A 24,096-nucleotide genomic window follows, 5' to 3' on the forward strand; every position below is an offset into this window, starting at 1 on the left:
GCACCCCCCGAGTTTCGATCCGGACCCCCTACGCGGCTCACCTCCTGGAAGGAGACAGGCCTGTTGTGGGGTAAGAAAGGAGAGCTGACCGGACTCCAAACATGCATCCAAACCCTGGTGGACAAGAAGCTCAAACTTGTCAACGTAGTCCAGGTTATGTTCATCCGCCTGATCCTCCCGTGTCAACGACAGGCTTTCAACCTGTGGGAGTTCGATCCGGCGCGGCACCAAACTCTGAGCAGGCTCTTCGACACTACGTACAAAGATGCCTGGAGGGTGCTTTTCAAGGGCGCCGAGGCCCCCGCATCCGCTACCGAGGATCGTGGATTCAGTACACAGCATCACGCTCATGCGGTAAGCTGTTTATTTCCTTTTACAGGGTATTAGTTTTTCATAGTTTGACTCCATGCGGGATCTAAGCTCCCTTACCTTTGACAGGATTGGCAGGTGACGTTCGAACAAATCAACTGTCCGGCTCCTTTGCCCGAAGGCCCAGCGGACGCTCGCTTGGCGAAGTTGCTGGTTCCGGCACCCTATGTGGTGCCGGAGAAGAAGGCCGCGAAAAGGGCCACGGGGACTCGAAAGAGTGCCCGGCGCCAGGAGGTGCCGGATTCATCATCCGGCGGTTCCGAGGCGCATTCCTCCCGTGAAGACGAGGATGAAGAAGAAGAAACCTCTCCCCCTCTAGCGGGAGGAGAGAAGAAAAGGAAGGCCGCCCTCTCTGGGGAGGCCGGAGGGTCCAAGAAGGGGAAAACCCTTCCTCCGGACTACTCCACCGACACCGACGATGGCGAAGAGGAGTGGCAGCCCAGGGCCAAGCCCCTGGCGAAATCGTAAGTATTCGGATACCGGAGTAACTCATAGTATTCATTTATTGCACAGCTTTCCCTTATGTCGAATATGTTTATGCAGCCCACCCAAAGACCGGCTCGACGCGTCGTCGAGCGGCTCACTGGACTCGTCGGATGTGAACTCGCTTCCGATGGCTTCCTCCCCCCGCCCTACGGACGACACCGAAGTGTTGTCCCAACAGGTTCCAAGCAGGGAGGAGGTGGTCCTGGAGGCGCCGCAAGGCGACCTCCCAGACTCCAGGAGTAAAGGGGAGGAAACCCCCCAGGGCTCCAAGTCCGGCTTTAGGCCGGACACCACTCCGGAACCTTCAAAGGTTCCAGAGTTCGGCGGGCGACCTCCTTCCAAGAGGAGCAAGCCTACCGTGCCGGTGACCCCCGTCCAACCGGGGGCACCGGACAATCTGTTGGAGGTGCTCGAAGGCGCATCCTTCGACGAGGAGCACCGCCAAGAGCGGTGCATCCTTCGACGAGGTGCTCGAAGGCGCATCCTTCGACGAGGAGCACCGCACTATTATGAGTGCGGTGGTCCAGAAGGTTCAGTCCGCCAAGAGCGGACTGACTGAAGCTTGTACTAGCCTTTTGACAGGCTTTGAGGTAAGTAAATAATGTGTAAATAATATTACCGCATAGACAGTAGCCCCTGATGCTCTGTTGGGCGTTCGCGAAGAAAAGCCGAATAGAGGATCAAAAATTCGCAGGAGTCTAACAAAGGAGTCAATATGCGTATGCAGGCTTCTCTGCTAGCGTCCGCCGCACTGACTGCGGATGTGGACACGCTGAAGCAGAACCTCGAGAAGTCCGAGCAAGAGCTTGGGCGTGCCAAGAAGCAGCTCGAGGAGAAGGAAGGTAAGAAATACCTTGTTTGAATATATATAAAAAAGGTGCAATTGCAAAAAATGACAGGACTAACATGGCTATTGTAGGGGCCACGTCTGAGGTGGCGACCCTTAAGCAAGCGCTGCTCGAGGCCGAGAAGAGTGCGGCCGCGGAGCGCACTGAGCGGGAGAAGTATGAGGCCGAGATTGGCAAGGTGCGGCAAGAGCTCCAGGTTCTCATGAAAAAACTGAAGGAAATATGCCCTAGAGGCAATAACAAAGTTATTATTTATTTCCTTATTTCATGATAAATGTTTATTATTCATGCTAGAATTGTATTAACCGGAAACATAATACATGTGTCAATACATAGACGAACAAAGTGTCACTAGTATGCCTCTACTTGACTAGCTCGTTAATCGAAGATGGTTATGTTTCCTAACCATAGACATGTGTTGTCATTTGATTAACGGGATCACATCACTAGGAGAATGATGTGATTGACATGACCCATTCCATTAGCTTAGCACCCGATCGTTTAGTATATTGCTATTGCTTTCTTCATGACTTATACATGTTCCTATGACTATGAGATTATGCAACTCCCGTTTGCCGGAGGAACACTTTGTGTGCTACCAAACGTCACAACGTAACTGGGTGATTATAAAGGAGCTCTACAGGTGTCTCCAAAGGTAAATGTTGGGTTGGCGTATTTCGAGATTAGGATTTGTCACTCCGATTGTCGGAGAGGTATCTCTGGGCCCTCTCGGTAATGCACATCACATAAGCCTTGCAAGCATTGCAACTAATGAGTTAGTTGCGAGATGATGTATTACAGAACGAGTAAAGAGACTTGCCGGTAACGAGATTGAACTAGGTATTGAGATACCGACGATCGAATCTCGGGCAAATAACATACCGATGACAAAAGGAACAACGTATGTTGTTATGTGGTCTGACCGATAAAGATCTTCGTAGAATATGTAGGAGCCAATATGAGCATCCAGGTTCCGCTATTGGTTATTGACCGGAGATGTGTCTCGGTCATGTCTACATTATTCTCGAACCCGTAGGGTCCGCACGCTTAAGGTTTCGATGACAGTTATATTATGAGTTTATGAGTTTTGATGTACCGAAGGAGTTCGGAGTCCCGGATGAGATCGGGGACATGACGAGGAGTCTCGAAATGGTTGAGACGTAAAGATCGATATATTGGACGACTATATTCGGACATCGGAAAGGTTCCGAGTGGTTCAGGTATTTTTCGGAGTACCGGGGAGTTACGGGAATACGGGAGAAGAAGTATATGGGCCTTATTGGGCTTTAGGGGAGAGGGAGAGGCAGGCCGCGCCCCCCCCCCCCAAGGCCTAGTCCGAATTGGACTAGGGGGAGGGGCTGCACCCCCTCCTTCCTTCTCTTCCCTCTTCCCCTTCCTTGTCTCCTACTCCTAGTTGGACTAGGAAAGGGGGAATCCTACTCCCGGTGGGAGTAGGACTCCCCTAGGGCGCACCATAGAGAGGGCCGGCCCTCCCCTCCTCCACTCCTTTATATACGGGGGCAGGAGGCACCCCATAGACACACAAGTTGATCTTCGTTATCGTTCCTTAGCCGTGTGCGGTGCCCCCCTCCACCATATTCCACCTCGGTCATATTGTAGCGGTGCTTAGGCGAAGCCCTGCGACGGTTGAACATCAAGATTGTCACCACGCCGTCGTGCTGACGGAACTCCTCCCCGAAGCTTTGCTGGATCGGAGCCCGGGGTGCGTCATCGAGCTGAACGTGTGCTAAGAACTCGGAGGTGCCGGAGTAATGGTGCTTGGATCGGTTGGACCGGGAAGACGTACGACTACTTCCTCTACGTTGCGTCAACACTTCCGCTTCGGTCTACGAGGGTACGTAGACAACACTCTCCCCTCTCGTTGCTATGCATCATCATGATCTTACGTGTGCGTAGGAAATTTTTTGAAATTACTACGTTCCCCGACAGTGGCATCAGAGCCTAGGTTTTATGGTTTGATGTTATATGCACGAGTAGAACACAAGTGAGTTGTGGGCGATATAAGTCATACTGCTTACCAGCATGTCATACTTTGGTTCGGCGGTATTGTTGGATGAAGCGGCCCGGACCGACATTACGCGTACGCTTACACGAGACTGGTTCTACCGACGTGCTTTGCACACAGGTGGCTGGCGGGTGTCAGTTTCTCCAACTTTAGTTGAACCGAGTGTGGCTACGCCCGGTCCTTGCGATGGTTAAAACAGCACCAACTTGACAAACTATCGTTGTGGTTTTGATGCGTAGGTAAGTACGGTTCTTACTAAGCCCAGTAGCAGCCACGTAAAACTTGCAACAACAAAGTAGAGGACGTCTAACTTGTTTTTGCAGGGCATGTTGTGATGTGATATGGTCAAGACGTGATGAGATATAAGTTGTTGTATGATATAATCATGTTTTGTTGAAGTTATCGGCAACTGGCAAAAGCCTTATGGTTGTCTCTCTATTGCATAAGATGCAAGCGCCCAATAATTGCTTTACTTTATCGCTATATGATAGCAATAGTTGCAAGAGCAATTGTTGGCGAGACGACCACGTGATGACACATTGATATAGATCAAGATGATGGAGATCATGGTGTCATGCCGGTGACGATAGAGATCATGACAGTTCTTTGGAGATGGAAATCAAAGGCGCAAGATGATGATGGCCATATCATGTCACATATTTTGATTGCATATGATGTTTATCTTTTATACATCTTATCTTGCTTTGATTGACGGTAGCATTTTAAGATGATCTCTCACTAATTATCAAGAAGTGTTCTCCCTGAGTATGCATCATTGCCAAAGTTCGTCGTGCCCAGACACCACGTGATGATTGGGTGTGATAAGCTCTACGTCCATCTACAACGGGTGCAAGCCAGTTTTGCACACGCTGAATACTCAGGTTAAACTTGACGAGCCTAGCATATGCAGATATGGCCTCGGAACACTGAGACCGAAAGGTCGAGCGTGAATCATATAGTAGATATGATCAACATAGCAATGTTCACCATTCAAACTACTCCATATCACGTGATGATCGGACATGGTTTAGTTGATTTGGATCACGTGATCACTTACAGGATTAGAGGGATGTCTATCTAAGTGGGAGTTCTTAAGTAATATGATTAATTGAACTTAAATTTATCATGAACTTAGTCCTGGTAGTATTTTGCAAATCATGTTGTAGATCAATAGCTCGCGTTGTTGCTTCCCTGTGTTTATTTTGATATGTTCCTAGAGAAAATTGTGTTGAAAGATGTTAGTAGCAATGATGCGGATTGGATCCGTGATCTGAGGTTTATCCTCATTCCTGCACAGAAGAATTATGTCCTTGATGCACCGCTAGGTGACAGACCTATTGCAGGAGCAGATGCAGACGTTATGAACGTTTGGCTAGCTAAATATGATGACTACTTGATAATTTAGTGCACCATGCTTAACGGCTTAGAATCGGGACTTCAAAGACGTTTTGAACGTCATGGGCCATATGAGATGTTCCAGGAGTTGAAGTTAATATTTCAAGCAAATACCCGAGTTGAGAGATATGAAGTCTCCAACAAGTTCTATAGCTAAAAGATGGAGGAGAATCGCTCAACTAGTGAGCATGTGCTCAGATTGTCTCGGTACTACAATCGCTTGAATCAAGTGGGAGTTAATCTTCCAGATAAGATAGTGATTGACAGAATTCTCTAGTCACCATCACCAAGTTAGTAGAACTTTGTGATGAACTATGATATGCAAGGGATAACGGAAACAATTCCCAAGCTCTTCGTAATTCTGAAATTGACGAAGGTAGAAATCGAGAAAAACATCAAGTGTTGATGGTAGACAAGACCACTAGTTTTAAGAAAAGGGCAGAGGGAAGAAGGGGAACTTCAAGAAGAACAACAAGCAAGTTGCTGCTCAAGTGAAGAAGCCCAAGTCTGGTCCTAAGCCTGAGACTAAGTGCTTCTACTGCAAAGGGACTGGTCACTAGAAGCGGAACTACCCCAAGTGATTGGCGGATAAGAAGGATGGCAAAGTGAACATAAGTATATTTGATATACATGTTATTGATGTGTACTTTACTAGTGTTTATAGCAACCCCTCAGTATTTGATACTAGTTCAGTTGCTAAGATTAGTAACTCGAAACGGGAGTTGCAAAATAAACAGAGACTAGTTAAGGGTGAATTGACGATGTGTGTCGGAAGTGGTTCCAAGATTGATATGATCATCATCGCACACTCCCTATACTTTCGGGATTAGTGTTGAACCTAAATAAGTGTTATTTGGTGTTTGCGTTGAGCATGAATATGATTTGATCAAGTTTATTGTAATACGGTTATTCATTTAAGTAAGAGAATAAATTGTTGTTCTGTTTACATGAATAAAACCTTATATGGTTACACACCCAATGAAAATAGTTCATTGGATCTCGATCGTAGTGATACACATATTCATAATATTGAAACCAAATGATGCAAAGTTAATAATGATAGTGCAACTTATTTGTGGCACTGCCGTTTAGGTCATATTGGTGAAAAGCGCATGAAGAAACTCCATGCTAATGGGATTTTGGAATCACTTGATGCTTGCGAACCATGTCTCTTGGGCAAGATGACTAAAACTCCGTTCTCCGGAACAATGGAGCGAGCAATAGACTTATTGGAAATAATACATACTGATGTATGCGATCCGATGAGTGTTGAGGCTCGCGACAAGTATCATTATTTTCTGACCTTCACAGATGATTTGAGCAGATATGAGTATATCTACTTGATGAAACATAAGTCTGAAACATTTGAAAAGTTCAAATAATTTCAGGGTGAAGTGGAAAATCATCTTGACAAGAAAGTAAGGTTTCTACGATCTGATCGCGGAGACAAATATTTGAGTTATGAGTTTGGCCTTCAGTTAAAACAATGTGAAATAGTTTCACTACTCACGCCACCTGGAACACCACAGTGTAATGGTGTGTCCGAACATCGTAACCGTACTTTATTAGATATGGTGCAATCTATGATGTTTCTTACCGATTTACCACTATCGTTTTGGGGTCATGCATTAAAGACAGCTGCATTCACGTTAAATAGGGCACCATCTAAATCCGTTGAGACGACACTATATGAACTATGGTTTAACAAGAAACCAAAGTTGTCGTTTCTTAAAGTTTGGGGTTGCGATGCTTATATGAAAAAATTTCATCCTGATAAGCTCAAACCCAAATCGGAGAAGTGCGTCTTCATAGGATACCCAAAATAAAATGTTGGGTACACCTTCTATCACAGATCCGAAGGCAAGATATTCGTTGTTGAGAATGGATCCTTTCCAGAGAAGGAGTTTCTCTCGAAAGAAGTGAGTGGGAGGAAAGTAGAAAACTTGATAATGTAATTGTACCTTCTCCCTTATTGGAAAGTAGTTCATCACAGAAATCTATTCTTGTGACTACTACACCAATTAGTGAGGAAGCTAATGATGATGATCATTTACTTCAGATCAAGTTACTACCGAATCTCGTAGGTAAACCAGAGTGAGATCCGCACCAGAATGGTACGGTAATCCTGTTCTGGAAGTCATGTTACTAGACCATGACGAACTTGTGAACTATGAGGAAGCGATGATGAGCCCAGATTTCGCGAAATGGTTTGAGGCCATGAAATCTGAGATATGATCCATGTATGAGAACAAAGTATGGACTTTGATGGATTTGCCCGATGATCAGCAAGCCATAGAAAATAAATGGATCTTCAAGAGGAAGACGAACGCTGATAGTAGTGTTACTATCTACAAAGCTAGAATTGTCGCAAAAGGTTTTCGACAAGTTCAAGGTGTTGACTACGGTGAGAGTTTCTCACTCGTATCTATGCTTAAGTCTGTCCGAATCATGTTAGCAATTGCCGCATTTTTAAATCTGGCAAATGGATAAACAAAACTACATTCCTTAATGGATTTATTAAAGAAGAGTTGTATACGATGCAACTAGAAGATTTTGTCGATCCTAAAGGTGTTAACTAAATATGCAAGCTCCAGCGATCCATCTATGGACTGGTGCAAGCATCTCGGAGTTGGAATATACGCTTTGATAAGTTGATCAAAGCATATAGTTTTATACAGACTTGCGGTGAAGCCTGTATTTACAAGAAAGTGAGTGGGATCACTACAGCATTCCTGATAAGTATATGTGAATAACATATTGTTGATCGGAAATAATGTAGAATTATTCTGCAAAGCATAAAGGAGTGTTTGAAAGGATTTTTTCAAAGAAAACCTCGGTGAAACTGCTTACATATTGACCATCAAGATCTATAGAGATAGATCAAGACGCTTGATAAATTTTTTCAATGAGTACATACCTTGACAAGATTTTGAAGTAGTTCAAAATGGAACAGTCAAAGAAAGAGTTCTTGCCTGTGTTGCAAGGTGTGAAATTGAGTAAGCCTCAAAGCCCGACCACGACAGAAGATAGAAAGAGAATGAAAGTCATTCCCTATGCCTTAGCCATAGATTCTATAAAGTATGCCATGCTGTGTACCAGATCTGTTGTATACCCTACACTGTGTTAAGCGAGGGAATACAATAGTGATCTAGGAAGTAGATCACTGGACAGCGGTCAAAATTATCCTTAGTGTAATAAGGATATGTTTCTCGATTATGGAGGTGACAAAAGGTTCGTCGTAGAGGGTTACGTCGATGCAAGTTTTGACACCGATCCAGATGACTCTAAGTCTTAATCTGGATACATACTGAAAGTGGGAGCAATTAGCCAGAGTAGCTCCGTGCAGAGCATTGTTGACATAGAAATTTGCAAAATACATACGGATCTGAATGTGGCAGACCCGTTGACTAAACTTCTCTCACAAGCAAAACATGATCACACCTTAGTACTCTTTGGGTGTTAATCACATAGCGATGTGAACTAGATTATTGACTCTAGTAAACCCTTTTGAGTGTTAATCACATGATGATGTGAACTATTGGCAATGTGAACTAGATTATTGACTCTAGTGCAAGTGGGAGAGTGAAGGAAATATGCCCTAGAGGCAATAATAAAGTTATTATTTATTTCCTTATTTCATGATAAATGTTTATTATTCATGCTAGAATTGTATTAACCGGAAACATAATACATGTGTGAATACATAGACAAACAAAGTGTCACTAGTATGCCTCTACTTGACTAGCTCGTCAATCGAAGATGGTTATGTTTCCTAACCATAGACATGTGTTGTCATTTGATTAATAGGATCACATCATTAGGAGAATGATGTGATTGACATGACCCATTCCATTAGCTTAGCACCCGATCGTTTAGTATGTTGCTATTGCTTTCTTCATGACTTATACATGTTCCTATGACTATGAGATTATGCAACTCCCGTTTGCCGGAGGAACACTTTGTGTGCTACCAAATGTCACAACATAACTGGGTGATTATAAAGGAGCTCTACAGGTGTCTCCAAAGGTAAATGTTGGGTTGGCGTATTTCGAGATTAGGATTTGTCACTCCGATTGTCGGAGAGGTATCTCTGGGCCCTCTCGGTAATGCACATCACATAAGCCTTGCAAGCATTGCAACTAATGAGTTAGTTGCGAGATGATGTATTACGGAACGAGTAAAGAGACTTGCTGGTAACGAGATTGAACTAGGTATTGAGATACCGACGATCGAATCTCGGGCAAGTAACATGCCGATGACAAAAGGAACAACGTATGTTGTTATGCGGTCTGACCGATAAAGATCTTCGTAGAATATGTAGGAGCCAATATGAGCATCCAGGTTCCGCTATTGGTTATTGACCGGAGACGTGTCTCGGTCATGTCTACATTATTCTCGAACCCGTAGGGTCCGCACGCTTAAGGTTTCGATGACAGTTATATTATGAGTTTATGAGTTTTGATGTACCGAAGGAGTTCGGAGTCCCGGATGAGATCGGGGACATGACGAGGAGTCTCGAAATGGTCGAGACGTAAAGATCGATATATTGGACGACTATATTCGGACATCGAAAAGGTTCCGAGTGGTTCGGGTATTTTTCGGAGTACCGGGGAGTTACGGGAATACGGGAGAAGAAGTATATGGGCCTTATTGGGCTTTAGGGGAGAGGGAGAGGCAGGCCGCGCGCCCCCCAAGGCCTAGTCCGAATTGGACTAGGGGGAGGGGCTGCGCCCCCTCCTTCCTTCTCTTCCCTCTTCCCCTTCCTTGTCTCCTACTCCTACTACATGGAAGGACTTCTAGTTGGACTAGGAAAGGGGGAATCCTACTCCCGGTGGGAGTAGGACTCCCCTAGGGCGTGCCATAGAGAGGGGCGACCCTCCCCTCCTCCACTCCTTTATATACGGGGGCAGGAGGCACCCCATAGACACACAAGTTGATCTTCGTGATCGTTCCTTAGCCGTGTGCGGTGCCCCCCTCCACCATATTCCACCTCGGTCATATTGTAGCGGTGCTTAGGCGAAGCCCTGCGACGGTTGAACATCAAGATCGTCACCACGCCGTCGTGCTGACGGAACTCCTCCCCGAAGCTTTGCTGGATCGGAGCCCGGGGTGCGTCATCGAGCTGAACGTGTGCTAAGAACTCGGAGGTGCCGTAGTAACGGTGCTTGGATCGGTTGGACCGGGAAGACGTACGACTACTTCCTCTATGTTGCGTCAATGCTTCCGCTTCAGTCTACGAGGGTACGTAGACAACACTCTCCCCTCTCGTTGCTATGCATCACCATGATCTTATGTGTGCGTAGGAAATTTTTTGAAATTACTACGTTCCCCGACAAAAACATGAGAGTTTGGAGCTTGACTCAAAGACGCGAGCGTCCGAGCTCGCGGCGGCTATTGAAAATGCCAAGTCTGCCAAGACCGAATCCCAGAAGACCCTCCAAGAGTTGGATGAGGTGAAGAAGATAGCTGCGAGTAAGGCATTCTTTATGCAAAGCAAACATATAAACGTGAGTTACTTGTTACTTACCCGAATCCGGAGCTCTCCAGGAGCGTTCGCAGATCTTCCCCGGAGCGTGTCCGATGCCGCCGCATTCTATCGAGTCGAGGAGGGCAGCTCGACACAGAAGGTGTTCTGGTCTCGGTATGCTGAGGCCGGACACCCAGTGCCCCTGAGCGACTAGTTGAAGCAACTGGTCGAGCTCCACAAGGTGGCCGAACAGGCCATGAAGGGCCTCCTAGTTCGGCTGTGGCCTGGAGAGGCTCTACCTGGGAGCTATTTCGGGCTGGTGCGGCGGCTGGTGGAGGCCTGTCCAAGGCTCGAAGCCATCAAGCGCTCCGTCTGCATTGAAGGTGCCCGTAGGGCCCTTGCCCGTGCTAAGGTGCACTGGGGCAAGCTGGATGTTGAGAAGCTTGTGAAGGACGGGCCACCGCCAGGGAAAGAGCATCGCAAGCCCGAAAATTACTATAAGGATGTTCTGAAGGGTGCCTGCCTTGTGGCGGATGAATGTTCTAGGGATGTAATTTTTGAGTAAAACTCGCTCGTTTTTGTCCTGTGCGCTGAAAACTTGTTCATATGCGCTGAGCAATGCTGTTTGAATTTAAAATATTACCTTCTGTGCGGCTGTTTATCAATTCAGAGAGATGGCGAGTCGTCGGCTTCTGCCCCCGTGCCGCTAGTGCTGGGGTGTTCGGGGATAAACCTGAGCGCTCTTTTCCCCATGTTTGGGTCCTTCGAGGGAGACGCTCAGCCCAACGAACAAGGCAATCGGACTATAACGCGTGAACACTCTCACTTAGCCATAGAATTCTATAATTTTAAATTTCGGCGAAGCCCCTAGTATTCGGAAGACCGAGTTCGGGGTGCTATCCACGCCTTGGCCGGACAGAGCCGACTCCTCGCCCTAAGCGGCATAAGTCTTTAGGGACTCGAAAAAACCTCTCGAACAGCGACCAGCTCTTGCTTCATCATGACAGTCAGTTTTAGCTTTCTCCACTGAGGTCTCGGCCCAGCTCAACTGGGGCACAATCGCAGTGGTTCTCCTAGTGCTACCTTAGCCGATATAGCGGAACGTAAGGCACCAAAACATAGGAGCCGGGCAAACCCAACTATTGACCCAAGACATGATTCGGAGCCGATGCATATAATGCTATAAGTTCGGGGTGCCGCACTTGTGAAAGTGTTCGGACTTCTCACACCATATTGAGGGGTACTAAAGCCCCTGGCGTATTTTGGCCGTACCAAATTGTACGGGTGCAACATGTCGTTAAGGAACATATATTTATAAAAAGATAATGCAAAAATAGACAAAAGCTATGCATTGTTTATTAAAAATAGCTGCGATCAAAGCAGAGCGATACAAATAGTGCGATAAACAAAAAGTTGGACTATTTAACATGTCTGCTCCAGGGGCAAACTGCGGAATAGTAGGCGAAACAGGTATACTGCTCATGATAGAGACCACCTGTGAGTTCCGTAATGCGGCGTGGCTTGTCTGCCTCCCTGGTTCTTGCATCATTTGTGCGGTAATTGAACTGCCGAACAGGCCTTCCGAAGAATGGAGTCCTGAAAGTAAGAGAAAATTAAAAAATCGGCAGCCCCTGGTGCGGTTTAAGCCGCGTTTCGGGGCCGTGATGGTGCCCCTCCCCCTGTACCCATGGTATTTTTAGAGCGTAGTTTTGTGCGCGAAGCACTGATGTCGCATTGTTGCGAGGGCTGGGGTTGGGGCCGCATTGCTACGCCTACTCGGAACGTGCCAGGCAGTCTTGTTGTGGGTTACTCCGGGCGCGCTTGACGGTGTTCGGACGCTTAATGGCCGAACTGGAGAACTGCCTGGAGAGGCTGCTTTGTACTTCTGCTGCAAGGGCCGCCGTGTGCTCCTCCGTTCGGAGAGAGCGTTCGGTGTTTCCATTGACCGTAATTACTCCTCGAGGGCCTGGCATCTTGAGCTTAAGATATGTGTAGTGCGGTACCGCATTGAACTTGGCGAATGCGGTTCGTCCGAGCAGTGCGTGATAGCCACTGCGGAATGGGACTATGTCGACGATCAACTCCTCGCTTCGGAAATTATTCGGAGATCTGAAGACCACTTCAAGTGTGACTGAGCCCGTACAGTTGGCCTCTACACCTGGTATTACGCCTTTAAAGGTCATTTTGGTGGGCTTAATCCTCGAGGGATCTATACCCATTTTTTGCACTGTATCCTGGTAAAGCAGGTTCAGGCTGCTGCCGCTGTTCATAAGGACTCTAGTGAGATGAAATCCGTCAATAATTGGGTCTAGAACCAATGCGGCGAATCCGCCATGACGGATGCTAGTGGGATGGTCCCTTCGATCAAAGGTGATCGGGCAGGAGGACCATGGGTTGAACTTTGGGGCGACTGGCTCTACCGCGTATACGTCCCTTAACGCGCGCTTCCGCTCCCTTTTGGGGACGTGGGTTGCGTATATCATGTTCACCGTCCGCACTTGTGGGGGAAAACCCTTATGTCCACTGTTGTTCGGCGGCCGGGGCTCCTCGTCGTCATCGCTATGTAGCCCCTTGTCTTCATTTTCGGCATTTAACTTGCCTGCCTGCTTGAACACCCAACAATCCTTGTTGGTTTGATTGGCCGGCCTTTTGGGGGTGTCATGTATCTAGCACAAGCGGTCGAGTATTCAGTCCAAACTGGACGGCCCCCTAGGATTTCTTTTGAATGGCTTTTTCCGCTGACCGATTTAGAGCCTCTGAATCTGGCATTAGCTGCTGTATCCTCAGTATTGTCGCCGTTAATGCAGCGCTTCTGCTTGTTGCGACGCGACCTGCCGCTACTGTCCCTGGTATCTGAATTACCAGGGTTCTTGGTCATATTGTTGCTACGAGCAAGCCAGCTGTCTTCTCCCGCGCAAAAGCGGGTCATGAGTGTCGTGAGTGCTGCCATAGATTTCGGCTTTTCCTGTCCTAGGTGCCGGACAAGCCACTCGTCACGGATATTGTGCTTGAAGGCTGCTAGGGCCTCTGCGTCCGGACAGTCGATTATTTGATTTTTCTTTGTTAGGAACCATGTCCAGAATTGCCTGGCCGATTCGTCTGGCTGCTGAATTACGTGGCTTAGGTCATCGGCGTCTGGGGGTCGCACATAAGTGCCCTGGAAATTGTCGAGGAATGCGGCTTCCAGGTCCTCCCAACAACTGATTGACCCTGTTGGCAGGCTGTTAAGCCACTGCCGAGCTGGTCCTTTAAGCTTGAGTGGGTGGTATTTGATGGCGTGGAAATCATCGCCACGGGCCATGTGGATATGAAGGAGATAATCCTCGATCCATACCGCGGGATCTGTTGTGCCATCATATGATTCGATGTTTACGGGTTTGAAACCCTCGGGGATTTGATGATCCATTATTTCGTCTATGAAGCATAGTGGGTGTGCGGCGCCTCTGTACTCGGCTATATCATGACGTAGCTCCAATGAGCTTTGTCTACTGTGTTCGGCCCTGCTGAATTTGTGGCCGGCGTGACGGTTACCGTCTCGAGCCGTGGGGCGCCCACGCGATCTGTAGATCGATCTTGTTTGCCTTGCCTTGTCCTCCAACATATCTCGCAAGTCCGGCGCGTATTCCCGTGCCTTGGTACGGGGTGCGGCTTGAGTGGAGGGCCGAGAGGCCTCTCTGTCGCGGCCATGAGGTAGCCGGTCGGCCGCATCAAGTGCTTCCTCCTCTAATCGGGGTAGCAACCTGCGCTTTGGGTAGCTCTTGGAGGGGCATTCGAGTTTATGCTCTTCGGCCGCAAGGACTTCAGTCCATCTGTCGACTAGCAAATCTTGATCAGCTTTAAGCTGTTGCTGTTTTTTCTTGAGGCTTCTTGCCGTGGCCATAAGCCTGCGTTGAAAACGCTCTTGTTCGACGGGATCCTCTGGCACAACGAATTCGTCGTCGTCGAGGCTTGCCTCGTCTTCAGAGGAAGGCATATAATTATCGTCCTCGACCTCTCTGTCAGCCGCTCTCTCATGAGGGTTGGTTTCTCCATCCTCCTGTGCTAAATCTTGCTGGAGGGGATTTTCTTCGGGACTTTCCGGAGTATTATTATCTCCCATGCTAGAATCGCCGTGTTTGTTTTGGCGAGATTTTGAGCGGCGCCGCTGACGCCGGTGCTTAGGTTGTTTCTTGGAGGGGTCATCCTTCGCTATTCCATCGCCATCTCCTTCTTTTGGGGTGTCCACCATGTATATGTCATATGACGAGGTGGCTTTCCAGGGCCTAGTAGGCGCTGGTTCTTCATCATCTCCTTCATTGGCGTCCATACCGTCGATGTCTTCGGAGTGGAAGTCGAGCATGTCGGTTAAATCGTCGACAGTGGCTACAAAGTGGGTGGTGGGTGGGCTTTGAATTTCTTCATTGTCCGAATCCCATCCTTGCTGACCGTAGTCCGGCCAGGACTCTCCTGATAAAGAGAGAGACTTCAGTGTCTTCAGAATATCGCCGAAAGGCGAGTGCTGAAAGATGTCCGTGGCAGTAAACTCCATGATCGGCGCCCAATCGGATTCGATCGGCGGGGGCGCGGAGGGTTCAGAGTCCGGAGAGGAGTCCGGCTCCTTGGAGTCACGAATCTCGCAGAGTATGGGGCTGGTGTTCGGCTCAATCACCGTTGGGATCGCAGCCCTCGAGGTGGCGTCCAACCGCCCATCCTCGATCGGCGCAGTTGGCTCCGACTTAAGGGTCAAAGCTGATGCGGGTGCGGCCTCCAGGGCACTGTTCGGCGGCAGAGCTAGATCATGCTCGTCGGGACAGTGCAGCTCGCTCGGCAGTGGGTCGAATCCGTCGAAGATCAAGTCCCCGCAGATGTCAGCCGTGTAGTTTAAACTTCCAAATCTGACCTGACGGCCAGGGGCGTAGCTTTCGATCTGCTCCAGATGGCCAAGTAAATTGGCTCGCAGTGCGAAGCCGCCGAAGACAAAGATCTGTCCGGGGAGGAAGGTCTCACCCTGGACTGCCTCGCCATTGATGATCGTAGGAGCCATCAAGCCTGACGGCGACAACACAGAGGAACTCTCAATGAAAGCACCAATGTCGGTGTCAAAACCGGCGGATCTCGGGCAGGGGGTCCTGAACTGTGCGTCTAGGCCGGATGGTAACAGGAGGCAAGGGACGCGAAGTTTTACCCAGGTTCGGGCCCTCTCTATGGAGGTAAAACCCTACGTCCTGCTTGATTAATATTGATGATATGGGTAGTACAAGAGTAGATCTACCACGAGATCGGAGAGGCTAAACCCTAGAAGCTAGCCTATGGTATGATTGTTGTTGTCTATGTTGTCCTACGGACTTAAACCCTCCGGTTTATATAGACACCGGAGAGGGTTAGGGTTACACAAAGTCGGTTACAATGGTAGGAGATCTGAATATCCATATCGCCAAGCTTGCCTTCCACGCCAAGGAAAGTCCCTTCCGGACACGGGACGAAGTCTTCAATCTTGTATCTTCATAGTCCAGGAGTCCGGCTGAAGGTATAGTCCGGCTATCCGAACACCCCCTAATCTAGGACTCCCTCAATAGTACCTGGCTTTTAACATGGTCACACACAATGAATTTGGTCGTTCAATCAACCTCCATGCCTGGCGAGCCAATAGTGCCTGGTTGAACAATCTAAAATCTCGGAAACCTAATCCACCTCTCTGCTTTGGTTCAAGGAACTTTTCCCATGAAGACCAGTGTGTTTTACGATTCCCTTGTTTTGAGCCCCACCAATAGTTTCTTACGAGTCTAGTCAGATCATCACAGACCGAGAAAGGTAGTTTAAAAACTCCCATAAGATAAGTTGGTAGGGCCTGTGCAACGGCCTTGATCATGACTTCTTTCCCTGCCTGCGACAGAGTATCGCCCCATATCATAATGCGCTTGGTCAGCCTTTGTTGGAGGTTTTGGAAGTGTCCCCGGTGCATGTGCCCTTCTGGAGTTGGCAGTCTGAGATATTTACTTTCAAATACTTCCACGGGGATCTGGAGCACTCTCCTTACCTCCTCTTGACGAGTAGCCAGACAGCTAGGACCAAACATGATAGAGAATTTTTGAGGGTTTATTAGCTGCCCGTGGCACATGCATACCCATGGATAATACCCTTTATAGCTTCAGCTTGTTCTTTCTGTGCTTTAAAGAAAAGAAGTGTGTCGTCCGCAAAAAGCAAATGAGAGATGCCCGGCACACCTGGACATATTTTGACTGGCTGAATTGCATTTGTCTCCACTTCCTATCTCAAAAGCGCTGACAGACCATCAACAACAAACAGGAATAAGAACGGGGATAGGGGGTCGCCTTGCCGAAGCCACGGTGCAAAGGAATCCAAGAGAGCTCCATTAAATTTAAACTGATACCTCACCGTGGTCATACAAGTCATTATCCACTGTATCCACCGGTGAGCGAAGCCCATCTTTTGCATCGATTGCTCCAAGAACCTTCAATCAACGCGATCATATGCTTTGGATAAGTCCAATTTGTATGTGCAAAAACTGCTATCCGGTTTTTTCTCCTGGTTGATAAAACGAAAGCATTCAAAAGCGAGAAGAGTGTTGTCTATGATCAACCTTCCAGGTACAAACGCACTCTGAGTGGGTGATATGATGTCATCCAATATTGACAGCAATCTGTTGACAAGGCACTTGGCAACAATTTTGTAAATCACGTTACAGAGGCTTATAGGGCGAAAGTCAGTTAATTTTACCAGATCATTAACCTTTGGGATAAGGACAATGACTGCCTCATTAACATCAGGGGGCATGACGCCGGCCTGAAAAAATGTCTTTACTGCGCCAATAATTTACGCTTTCAAACATAATCAGTTCCATTGGAAAAAGCGAGCGGGAAATCCATCCTTCCCAGGAGATTTTAGGGGACCGACTTGAAACAGACTATGTATCACTTCTCTTTATCTATAGAGGGAGCACACAATTTATCATTCATTTCATTGGTCACCACCGGCTACAGCAAGTTTAACACAGGCTCAGGTTGTAGTGTGTCGTCCCGAGTAAATAGCTGCTGAAAATCCCCATTCACCATAGACGCCATAACTTTTTTTTTTGAATTTTCACTGGGGGGAGAGTTTCCCCACCTGAATATATTGATCAAAAGTGGGCTAGGATCCCATATGTTTACACAGACAGAATTTCCAGAGACAGGGGAAGAAACAAGACTAGTGAGTGAACGCCCTCAGCCAGGAGTCTACATCCGCTCGATCATCGCAACGGAGACGGACGCGCCACAGCTCGGCGTCCTCCCTACAGCACCGCAGGGCCCTGGCCATGGACGGAGCCTGTTGTTGGAAAACCACGGTGTTGCGGTGCTTCCACAGCTGCCAGCAGCAAAGCATCACAAACTCCAGGGCAGAGTCGACGGTGTTTTTTGCCATCTCAGCAATGGAGTTTAAGTGGCAAACCGAGGCCCCATCAGCGCATATCCCGGTTTTTCGCCAGAATGCGCCCGCGAATGGACAGGAGAACATCAAGTGGTCGGCTGTCTCGAGGGGGCGGGGCAGAGAGGGCAGTCGGCCTCATCCGCAACGAGGATGCACTTCCGCAGCAGGACGTCGCGCATGTGAATGCGCCGCTGCACCAGTAGCCAGCAAAAGAACTTGATTCGGGATGGCACCCGCACACCCCAGATCATGGCAGCGTAGGGCGCGGTCACCCCGCCGAACCGCAGGAGGCTGTAGACCATGCTGGAGGACGGCCCCCCGTGCCTTCGCATGGACCAGCTGACGCTCGTCGGCCCCCGATCTATTGGGGGCCTCAGCCAGCAACCTCTGCACAGTCAGCAGCTCGCGCGCGCCCACAGCCGTGAGCTGGGGAACCAGGAAGGCGGCGATGCCACGCCGTCGCACTTGCCAGACCGTGGCCTCCCTGTCGACGGAGTGTGAGAGGAGAGAAGGGAAGGCCGAAGCGATCGCTCCATAGGGGAGCCAGCAGTCCCACCAGAAGGAGCATGTCTTCCCGTCCCCCACGTCCACCTTTGAGAGGACCCGGTAGAGGGGCAGCAGCTTGACGAGGGTGCCCCGATGCTCGCCAAGCACCAGCTCGCCACGCGACAAGAGAGAGCAGCCATCCGCTCCAGCCCAGATCCACGATGCCCATCTGGAAGGAGGAGAGGTGTGAAGCCGGTGTATCATCTTCAGCAGCAGGCACTCGTTCTGGGTAGCTGCTACCTCTTGAGCACCGCGTTGGTTTTCCCCGAAGAGGAAGGGATGATGCAGCAAAGTAGCGTAAGTATTTCCCTCAGTTTTTGAGAACCAAGGTATCAATCCAGTAGGAGGCTACGCGCAAGTCCCTCGTACCTGCACAAACAAATAAATCCTCGCAACCAACGCGAATAGGGGTTATCAATCCCTACACGGCCACTTACGAGAGTGAGATCTGATAGATATGATAAGATAATATTTTTGGTATTTTTGTGATAAAGATGCAAAGTAAAATAAAGGCAAAGTAAAAAGCAAAGGAAATAACTAAGTAGTAGGAGATTAATATGATAAAGATAGACCCGGGGGCCATAGGTTTCACTAGTGGCTTCTCTCGAGAGCATAAGTATTCTACGGTGGGTGAACAAATTACTGTTGAGCAATTGACAGAATTGAGCATAGTTATGAGAATATCTAGGTATGATCATGTATATAGGCATCACGTCCGAGACAAGTAGACCGACTCCTGCCTGCACCTACTACTATTACTCCACTCATCGACCGCTTTCCAACATGCATCTAGAGTATCAAGTTAAAAACAGAGTAACGCCTTAAGCAAGATGACATGATTTAGAGGGATAAACTCATGCAATATGATGAAAACCCCATCTTGTTATCCTCGATGGCAACAATACAATACGTGCCTTGCTACCCCTACTGTCATTGGGAAAGGACACCGATAGATTGAACACAAAGCTAAGCACTTCTCCCATTGCAAGAAAGATCAATCTAGTAGGCCAAACCAAACTGATAATTCGAAGAGACTTGCAAAGATAACCAATCATACATAAAAGAATTCAGAGAAGATTCAAATATTGTTCATAGATAGACTTGATCATAAACCCACAATTCATCGGTCTCAACAAACACACCGCAAAAAGAAGATTACATCGAATAGTTCTCCACAAGAGAGGGGGAGAACATTTTATTGAGATCCAAAAAGAGAGAAGAAGCCATTTAGCTAATAACTATGGACCCGTAGGTCTGAGGTAAACTACTCACACTTCATCGGAGGGGCTATGGTGTTGATGTAGAAGCCCTCCGTGATCGATGCCCCCTCCGGCGGAGCTCTGAAACAGGCCCCAAGATGGGATCTCGTGGATACAGAAAGTTGCGGCGGTGGAATTAGGTTTTTGGCTCTGTATCTGATCGTTTGGGGGTACGTAGGTATATATAGGAGGAAGGAGTACGTCGGTGGAGCAACAGGGGGCCCACGAGGGTGGAGGGCGCGCCTCGAGGGTAGGCGCACCCCCTACCTCGTGGCCTCCTCTTTTGTGTCTTGACGTAGGGTCCAAGTCTCCCGGGTCTTGTTCGTTGAGAAAATCACGTTCCCGAAGGTTTCATTCCGTTTGGACTCCGTTTGATATTCCTTTTCTTCGAAACCCTAAAACAGGCAAAAAACAGCAATTCTGGGCTGGGCCTCCGGTTAATAGGTTAGTCCCAAAAATAATATAAAGGTGGAAAATAAAGCTCAATAGTGTCCAAAACAGTAGATAATATAGCAGGGAGCAATCAAAAATTATAGATACGTTGGAGACGTATCAAGAATCCCCAAGCTTAATTCCTGCTCGTCCTCAAGTAGGTAAATGATAAAAACAGAATTTTTGATGCGGAGTGCTGCTTGGCATAATTTTAATGTAATTCTTCTTAATTGTGGTATGAATATTCAGATCCAAAAGATTCAAGACAAAAGTTTAATATTGACATAAAAATAATAATACTTCAAGCATACTAACAAAGCAATCATGTCTTCTCAAAATAGCATGGCCAAAGAAAGTTATCCCTACAAAATCATATAGTCTGGCTATGCTCCATATTCACCACACAAAATATTTAAATCATGCACAACCCCGATGACAAGCCAAGCAATTGTTTCATACTTTTTGCATTCTCAAAACTTTTTCAATCTTCACGCAATACATGAGAGTGAGCCATGGACATAGCACTATAGGTGGAATAGAATGGTGGTTGTGGAGAAGACAAAAGGGGAGAAGATAGTCTCACATCAACTAGGCGTATCAACGGGCTATGGAGGTGCCCATCAATAGATATCAATGTGAGTGGGTAGGGATTGCCATGCAATGGATGCACTAGAGCTATAAGCATATGAAAGCTCAACAAAAGAAACTAAGTGGGTGTGCATCCAACTTGCTTGCTCATGAAGACCTAGGGAATTTTGAGGAAGCCCATCACTAGAATATACAAGCCAAGTTCTATAATGAAAAATTCCCACTAGTATATGAAAGTGATAACATAGGAGACTCTCTATCATGAATATCATGGTGCTACTTTGAAGCACAAGTGTGGTAAAAGGATAGTAACATTGTCCCTTCTCTCTTTTTCTCTCATTTTTTTATTTGGGCCTTTTCTCTTTTTATATGGCCTCTTTTCTTTCTTCCTTTTTTTATTTTTTATTTTTCGTCCGGAGTCTCATCCCAACTTGTGGGGGAATCATAGTCTCCCTCATCCTTTCCTCACCGGGACAATGCTCTAATAATGATGATCATCACACTTTTATTTTTCTTACAACTCAACAATTACAACTCGATACTTAGAAAAAAATATGACTCTATATGAATGCCTCCGGCGGTGTACTGGGATATGCAATGAATCAAGAGTGACACGTATGAAAGAATTATGAATGGTGGCTTTGCCACAAATACGATGTCAACTACATGATCATGCTAAGCAATATGACAATGATGGAGTGTGTCGTAATAAACAGAACGGTGGAAAGTTGCATGGCAATATATCTCGGAATGACTATGGAAATGCCATAATAGGTAGGTATGGTGGCTGTTTTGAGGAAGGTATGTGGTGGGTGTATGATACAGGCGAAAGGTGCGCGATATTAGAGAGGCTAGCAAAGGTGGAAGGGTGAGAAAAGTGGGTATAATCCATGGACTCAACATTAGTCATAAAGAACTCATATACTTATTGCAAAAATCTACAAGTTATCAAAGCAAAGTATTACGCGCATGCTCCTAGGGGGATAGATTGGTAGGAAAAGACCATCGCTCGTCCCCGACCGCCACTCATAAGGAAGACAATAAAAAATAAATCATGCTCCGACTTCATCACATAACGGTTCACCATACGTGCATGCTACGTGAATCACAAACTTTAACACAAGTATTTCTCAAATTCACAACTACTCAACTAGTACAACTTTAATATCACCATCTTTATATCTGAAAACGATTATCAAGCATCAAACTTCTCATAGTATTCAACACACTCATAAGAAAGTTTTATTATTAATTTTGTATACCAAGCATATTAGGATTTTAAGAAAATTACAATGCTATTTAAGACTCTCAAAATAATCTAAGTGAAGCATGAGATATCAATAGTTTCTATAAAACAAATCCACCACCGTGCTCTAAAAGATATAAGTGAAGTACTAGAGCAAAACTACATAACTCAAAAGATATAAGCGAAGCACATAGAGTATTCTAACAAATTCCAAATCATGTATGGCTCTCTTAAAAGGTATGTACAGCAAGGATGATTGTGTTAAACTAAAAAGTAAAGACTCAAATCATACAAGACGCTCCAAGAAAACACATATCATGTGGCGAATAAAAATATAGCTCCATGTAAAGTTACCGATTAGAAGTAGACGAAAGAGGGGATGCCTTCCGGGGCATCCCCAAGCTTTGGCTTTTAGGTGTCCTTAGATTATCTTGGGGTTGCCATGGTCATCCCCAAGCTTAGGCTCTTGCCACTCATTTTCCCATAATCCATCAAATCTTTACCCAAAACTTGAAAACTTCACAACACAAAACTTAAAGTAGAAAATCTCGTGAGCTCCGTTAGCGAAAGAAAACAAAAGACCAATTCAAGGTACTGTAATGAACTCATTCTTTATTTATATTGGTGTTATACATACTGTATTCCAACTTCTCTATGATTTATAAACTATTTTACTAGCCATAGATTCATCAAAATAAGCAAACAACACACGAAAAACAGAATCTGTCAAAAACAGAACAGTCTGTAGTAATCTGTAGCTAGCGCAAGATCTGGAACCCAAAAATTCTAAAATAAATTGCTGGACGTGAGGAGTTTATCTATTAATCATCTGCAAAAATAATTAACTAAATAGCACTTTCCAAATAGAAATGGCAGCAGTTCTCGTGAGCGCTAAAGTTTCTGTTTTTTACAGCAAGTGTAACAAGACTTTCCCCAAGTCTTCCCAACGGTTCTACTTGGCACAAACACTAATTAAACACAAAAAACACAACCAAAACAGAGGCTAGATAAATTATTTATTACTAAACAGGAGCAAAAAGCAAGGAATAAAAATAAAATTGGGTTGCCTCCCAACATGCGCTATCGTTTAACGCCCCTAGCTAGGCATAACAAGCAAGGATAGATCTAGGTATTGCCATCTTTGGTAGGAAATCCATAAGTGGCTCTCATAATAGATTCATAAGGTAATTTAATTTTATTTCTAGGAAAGTGTTACATGCCTTTCCTTAATGTAAATTGGAATGTAATATTTCCTTACATCATATCAATAATTGCACCAATCGTTCTAAGTAAAGGTCTACCAAGAATAATAGGACATGAAGGATTGCAATCTATGTCAAGAACAATAAAATCTACAGGCACATAATTCCTATTTGCAACAATAAGAACATCATTAATTCTTCCCATAGGTTTCTTAATAGTGGAATCCGCAAGGTGCAAGTTTAAAGAGCAATCATCAAAATCACGGAAACCTAACAAATCACACAAAGTTTTTGGAATCGTGGAAACACTAGCACCCAAATCACATAAATCATAGCATTAATGATCTTTAATTTTAATTTTAATAGTCGATTCCCAATCATCATAAAGCTTTCTAGGGATAGAAACTTCCAATTCAAGTTTTTCTTCATCATTATTTTCATAGCAACTAGAAGAACACACTCTTATAAAGGCATCTTTCTTAGCACGCATCCTAGCGGTTCTTTCTTTGCACTCATCAATGGAATTCTCATGGCTTTGAGAGACTCATTGACATCATGCTTAGGTGGAATAGATATAAGTTTCAAAGAATCAACATCAAGAGAAATTCTATCAACGTTCCTAGCCAACTCATCAATCTTAAGCAATGTTTCTTCAATCAAAGCATTAAAATTCTTTGGCGAAGTAATAAATTCTTTAATATTAGATTCAAAATCAGAGGGCATCTTATTATAATTTCCATAAGAATTGTTGTAGGAGTTACCATAATTATTAGAGGGGTTACTAGGATAAGGCCTAGGATTAAAATTTCCTCTATACGCGTTGTT

Source organism: Triticum urartu, chromosome 5A (genome assembly GCF_056163025.1).
Source record: "Triticum urartu cultivar PI428250 chromosome 5A, HENAU_Tu73, whole genome shotgun sequence".
Lineage (NCBI taxonomy): Eukaryota > Viridiplantae > Streptophyta > Magnoliopsida > Poales > Poaceae > Triticum > Triticum urartu.